This window comes from Chrysochloris asiatica, unplaced genomic scaffold (assembly GCF_000296735.1).
Source record: "Chrysochloris asiatica unplaced genomic scaffold, ChrAsi1.0 scaffold00154, whole genome shotgun sequence".
Classification (NCBI taxonomy): Eukaryota; Metazoa; Chordata; class Mammalia; order Afrosoricida; family Chrysochloridae; genus Chrysochloris; species Chrysochloris asiatica.
This window is the reverse complement of record NW_006408672.1, coordinates 3,775,629-3,782,014: the sequence shown is the minus strand read 5'-3', so window position 1 is coordinate 3,782,014 and position 6,386 is coordinate 3,775,629.

The following is a 6,386-nucleotide window of genomic DNA, read 5'->3' as shown; positions in this document are numbered from 1 at the left end:
CTAAAGCTGTATGTTATTTGGTTTCTTGACTGTTGCTTCCATGAACGTTGATTGTGGATCCTAGCAAAGTGAAGTCTTTGACAACTTTAATCTTTTTTCTATTACTATTAATGTTACTTAGTGGTCCAGTGGTGAGGATTTTTGTTTTCTTTACATTGAGGTGCAATCCATACTGAAGGCTGTGGTCTTTGATCTTCATCAGTATTTCAAGCAAGCCCTCTTCGCTTCCAGCAAGCAAGGTTGTGCCATCTGAATATCACAGGCTGTTAATGAGTCTTCCTCCAATCCTGATGCCAGGTTCTTCTTCATATAATCCAGTTTCTCAGATTATTTACTCAACATATAGATTGAATAAATTTAGTTAAAAGATACAACCCTGGCTCACACCTTTCCTGATTGTAAACCAATCAGTTGTTCTGTTCTGTTCTAACAACTTTCTCTTGGTCTATGTACAGGTTCCTCATGAGCGCAATTAAGTGTTCTGAACATCCATTCTTTGCAATGTTGTCCATAATTTGTCATGAGCCACACAGTTGAATGCCTTAGTTAATTAATCACAAGTAAACATCTTTCTGGTATTCTCTGTTTTTAGCCAACATCATCTGAATATCTTGGCTGAAACATTGTCAGTAATGATATTCTTTATTCAATGTCCTCTTCTGAATCTAGTTTGAATTTCTGGCAGCTACCAGTAGATATACTGCTATAACCATTTTTTAATTATCTTCAGCAAAATTTTACTTTCATGTGATATTAATGACACTGTTTGATGACTTCTGCCATCTGTTGGCTCACCTTTCTTTTGAATGAGCACAGTGGGATCTCTTCCAATCGATTGTTCAGGTAGCTACGCCAAAGTGAGCACCTCCAGTGCTGCATCAGTTTGTTGAAACATTTCAGTTTGTATTCAATTAATTCCTGGAGCTTTGTTTCTCACCAGGGCCTTCAATGCCGTTTAGATATTTTTGTTCAGTATCATTGGTTATTGATTATATGTTACCTCTTGAAATGGTTGCACATGAATTACTTCTTTTTGGTACAGTGACTGTGTATTCCTTCCATCTTCTTTGGATGCATCCTACATCAGTCAATATTTTGCCCATAGAAACCTTTAATATTGCAAATCCAGGTTTTCATTTTTTCTTAAGTTCTTTCAACTTAAGAAATGCTGAATGTGTTCTTCTCTTTTGGTTTTCTAACTCCAGATCTTTGCAAATTTCATTATAATATTTGACTTTGTCATCTTGAGTTGCTCTTTAAATTTTTCTGTTCAGCTCTTTTATTTCCTTATTTCTTCCAATTGCTTTAGCTTCTCTGTGCTCAAGAGCAAGTTTCAGAGTCTCTTCTGACATCCATTTTGGTCTTTTCTTTCTTTCCTGTATTTTAATGACCTTTTGCTTTCTTCCTGTTAACATTCTTGATGCATGCTGCAACTCTTCTGGTCTTTGCTCATTAGTAGCTAATACATCAAGTCTGTTCTTGAGATAGTCTCTAAATTCAGATAGGATATATTCAAGACAATATTTAGCTCTTATGGACTTGTTTTCATTTTCATCAGGTTGCATATAAGCAATTGATAATTTATTTCCACAATCGGTCCCTGGACTTGTGTTGGTTGATGATATTGAGCGTCTCCATTGTCTCATCCCACAGATGTAGACAATTTAATTACTGTGTATTCCATCTGTTAAAGTCTATGTTGAAAAAAGTTATTTACAATGAATAAGTTGTTGTTCATGGAAAATTGTATCAACTAATCTCCAGAATCGTTTCTATTACCAAGGACATATTTTCTAACTATTGATTTATCCTCTGTTTCCAACTTTTGTATTCTAATCACCAATAATTATCAATACATCTTGATTACATGTTTGATCAATTTCAGACTTAAGAAGTTGAAATAATTCTTCAATTTCTTCATCACTGGCTTTAAAGATACCCATTGTTGTTAAGTATCATCAAATCGGTTCTGACTCATAGCAGCCCAGTATAGGGTTTCTGAGGACCAGCTGATGAGTTTGAACCGCCAACCTTGCAGTTCAAACCAACCTTATGGTCCAGTACTTATCCTACAATGCCATGCCAGATACATGTGTTGTTGTTAAGTGTCATCAAGTCGGTTTTAACCCACAGCAACCCTATATAGGGTTTCCAAGGAGCGGCTGGTGAGCTTGAATACCAACCTTGCAGTTCAAACTGACATTGCACTCTGATGCACATAGCACACCAGAACTCCTGTTGTTGTTATTGTTGTTGTTGTTGTTAGGTGCCATCGAATGGTTACCGATTCATAGTGACCCTATGCACAACAGAGTGAAACACTGCTGGGTCCTGGGTCAACCTCACAATTGTTGCCATGCTTGAGCCCATTGATGCTGCCACTTTGCCAGTCCATATCTCTAGGGAGCTTCCTCTTTTTCTCTGACCCTCCACCTTACCAAACATGATATCCTTCTCCAGCGAATGGTCCCTCCTGACAATATGTCTGAAGTATGAGAGACAAAGGTCTCTGGTTTCTGGCCATTCTGGTTTCCAAGGAGCACTCTGGCTGCACTTCTTCCAATACAGATCTGTTGGTTCTTTCGGCAGCCCAGGGCCCTTTCAATATTCTCCTCCAAAACCATAACTCAAAGGCATCAGTTCTTCTATGACCTTCCTTATTCACTGTCCAGCTTTCACATGCATATGAGGTTATTGAAAATACCAAGGCTTGAGTCAGGCACACCTTAGTCCTGAAGCTGACATCTTTGCTCTTCAACACTTTAAAAAATGGTCTCCTTTAGGTGGACTCAAATCTCCAGCCAATGTTAAGCAGCTGTGCTCAAGCCTAACAAAGACTGAGAATGGCATGTGACTGGACCCTGTTGCCTTCTGTTCCTTCGGGATAGACTGGACAGCACTGAACAATACCAACAATATGATCTTTTGTGATAAACCAGTAAAAGGATTAAGGGTGGGCTGCAATATGCTTAATCGTATCACAATCCTTCTAAGGAAACATCCCAGAGGTGTGACCTGCAACACCTGTTATCTTACAAGAGATAAAAAAGCAGTGAGAAGCGAGCAGATGGAGTTTTGGCATGGTGCCTTCGAGCTGTAGGATAAGCAGTCAACCTCAAGGTCAGTTTGAACTGCAAAGTGGGCATTTCAAATCTACCAGCTGCTTCTCTGAAACCCTACACAGGGTTGTTATGAGCCAGAACTGATTCGATGGCATTTAACAACATACTACTGCCCAGAAAGCACAGCAGAGAATGGAGTGTGTGCTTTGGACCTGGGTGGGGGTCCCTGCTCCATTCCTAGATCCAAAGAGAATTGATGCAAAGATGTTTGGAGATCTCCAAGGACTGCTGGGCCTAAAGTTGCTGAGGAGAAAGGAACCAGGAATCTTTCTCCAGAGCTGACAAAGAGAGAAAGACTTCTCCTAGAGCCAGCACTCTTGGATTTGAACTTCTAGTCTGTGGCACTGTAGGATCAGCATTGGGCTTGCTAACCTCAAGGTTGGCAGTCCAAACCCACCAGCCACTCCTCAGAACACTATACAGGGTTATTGTGAGTCAAAACCACCTTGATGACACACAACAACAACACTGTGAAAGGACAAATTGTTAAAGCCATACCCTTGTGATATTGTTATTGCTGTTGTTAAATGCTGTCGAGGCGGTTCCGACCCATAGCAACCCTCTACAGGTTTCCAAGTAGCAACTGGTGAGCTTGAACCACCAACCTTGCAGTTCCCACTGGCTTTGCAGTCTAGCACGTTAACCCTTGTGATATTGTAGCACTAGATAACTAAGACAGTAGGTAAGCACCTTATTGTTTGTGCCATCCAGGAACTCTGTAAACAAAATACGTTGCAAATACATCTGGTGGAGGGCTGGCATTTCTGGAAGCATTGTTCAATCGCAGTCACACACACACACACACCTTTTCTTCTCATGTCTAAGTGGACATCAATGTGTATCCAAATACCTTGTCCAAAACAATCTTGACTAAAATCCCTTATCCTAACCCCAAATTTCCTCCCTTCATCCTCCCAATCCTTGATCCTCCATAGCCATTACAGTCCATAGATCTGTCTGGCACCTGCCAGAAAGATAGCCTTCTCTTTGGATGAGGGAGGGTCAGAGGGAGAAACAGGACCATGTAGTACTCAGTTCTACTTGGTGGTTTTGGAAGAGATGTCTGGGAAGATGCCCTCATGGATGCTTTATTACAGCCATACACAAAAGTACATCCTTCTACAGGGTGGGGTCTAAGGCTAGGACTCATCACACCTGCATGATAGTGTGAGGCTTCCTGGAGAAAGTGCCCATTGCCTGGGCTGAGGAGGAGGCGGTGCAGTGGGGATGTATAAGCAGAGCACCCCAGAAGGAGGGAGATGGCTTCAGGAGGTCCAGGGGCTGGGATGGGAGTTCTGGAGAGTGACCAAGGATAGGACTGGAGATGAGCAAGAGAGAGGAGCCTTCATCTGAGCACAAATGGGACACAGAAGGGCTTTGTTGTAGGACCATCAGGACTGGAGTAAGAGTCCACTGTGCTTGGAGGAAGACAGACAGAGGAGAGGACATAGAGATCTTGAGAAAGGACATAGAGGTGCTGAGAGAGGGTGCAGATGGGAATTTGTGCTGGGTTTCAGGTGTGTTTGGTAGCAAACTCTAATTCCATGTTAGATATTGGAAGAGAAAGCATGAGGCTGCGTGGTTTGGGGCATGCTAGAGATGTTACGGGACAGGGAGAGAAGAGCCCCAGGGTGAGGCAAGGAAAGAACAAGTTCCAAGTAAGCATTTAGCCTGTTGTGTTTGGGGCATGAGAGTGGGGTGCCTGGAACGTAGATAGAGGTTCTGTGCTGGATGCCAGCATAACAGGGGTGAGGGTGCCCCTGAGACAGAAGAATAGCAGTCAGAAACTTACTGCACCTCAAAGACTCAGTCCTCCTCTCCCAACTCAGCTCCTCCCAAAGGATTAATTCAAATTAAGACAAAAAATTAAGATGATGCAATCTATACTCAACCAGTGTGCAGGAATTCAAAGGCCCTAGCTCTGAGGTCTGATAACCCAAGTGGAAGTCCAGATAGGATCTGCTTAGAACCTTCCAGCTCTACAAGAATCTTGAGAATCAATGAGGGAGCTCTCGGAACCTCTGTCTCCTCATCAGGATGCAGGAATAATGGTTCCGATGCCAAGATTTGTTTCAGCAGTTGAGGGTGAACATGCATATCGTATCCTGAGGCCCAGCAGAAAACACATGATAAAAAGGCTCTGTGTGATTATGAGTCTACTGGCCAGGATACTTTATGATTTGTAAAACCTTTTCATCCTCTCTGCCCCATTTGATCACCAGCAGTCCTGCAGACAGGTTTATGATCTTTAGAGTGAAGGAGCGGCTCCCTTCTTCCCTTCTCTTCTCCAAGCCTGATACCTGCTCTTCTGCCTCACCCCATGTCTCCTCCACCCTCAGTGGAAAATCACTGTCCCTAAACTTCAGCTAGTGGGACAAGCACTAGCCTCACCAGGTAGTCTTTGGGTGTTATAAACAGTTAAGCACTCAGCTGCTAATCAAAAGGTTAGTCAAGTCCATCCAGAGGTTCCTTGGAAGAAACACCTGGAGATTTACTTTAAAAAAAAAAAAGCAATCACTGAAAACCTATGGAGCACAGCTCTACTCTGGCACACTTAGTAGAGTTACCATAAGTCAGAACGGACTTGATGGGCATGAGTTTTAATAGGAAGAAAGAATGAGACACCCTTGACCAATCACTCAAGTAAGTTGGGTGCATACTTGGGGCCAGATGATTGGCTTTATACTTCCCACTCATAACCGCATCTACTTCTCTGTCATGACTCCTATTGTGTAAATGAGAGGACTAAGGTTGGAGAGATTTGGTAATTGGCCCCATTCTCCCTTGACCAATATCAGTGCAAGCTAGTTGTTCCTGGGTGGGGTCTGGCTCCACTCGGGAGTCCTCAGCCATAATGCCTATATTGGTTTCCTTGTTGTTGTTGTTAAGTACCATCAAGTTGGTTCCAATTCATAGCAACCTTGTATAGGGTTTCCAAGGAACAGCTGGTGAGCTTGAACCGCCAATCTTGCAGTTGAAGCCAACTTTGCAGTTCAGTGCAATAACCCACAGCACCACACCAGAACTCCTACTGGTTTCCTACGACTGTCATAACAAAACAAACTGGGTGACTTATTAGATGGAAATGTATTTTCTTACAGTTCTGAAGGCTGGGAGTTTGAATTCAAGGTGTTGGCCTGGTCAGTTCTCTGCAGTCTCTAGGGGAAGATGCTTTCTTGTCTCTCTCCACTTCTGTTTGTTGTTGTTGTTGTTAGGTGTCATAGAGTTGAAACCGACTCATAGCGACCCCATGCACAGCAGAAC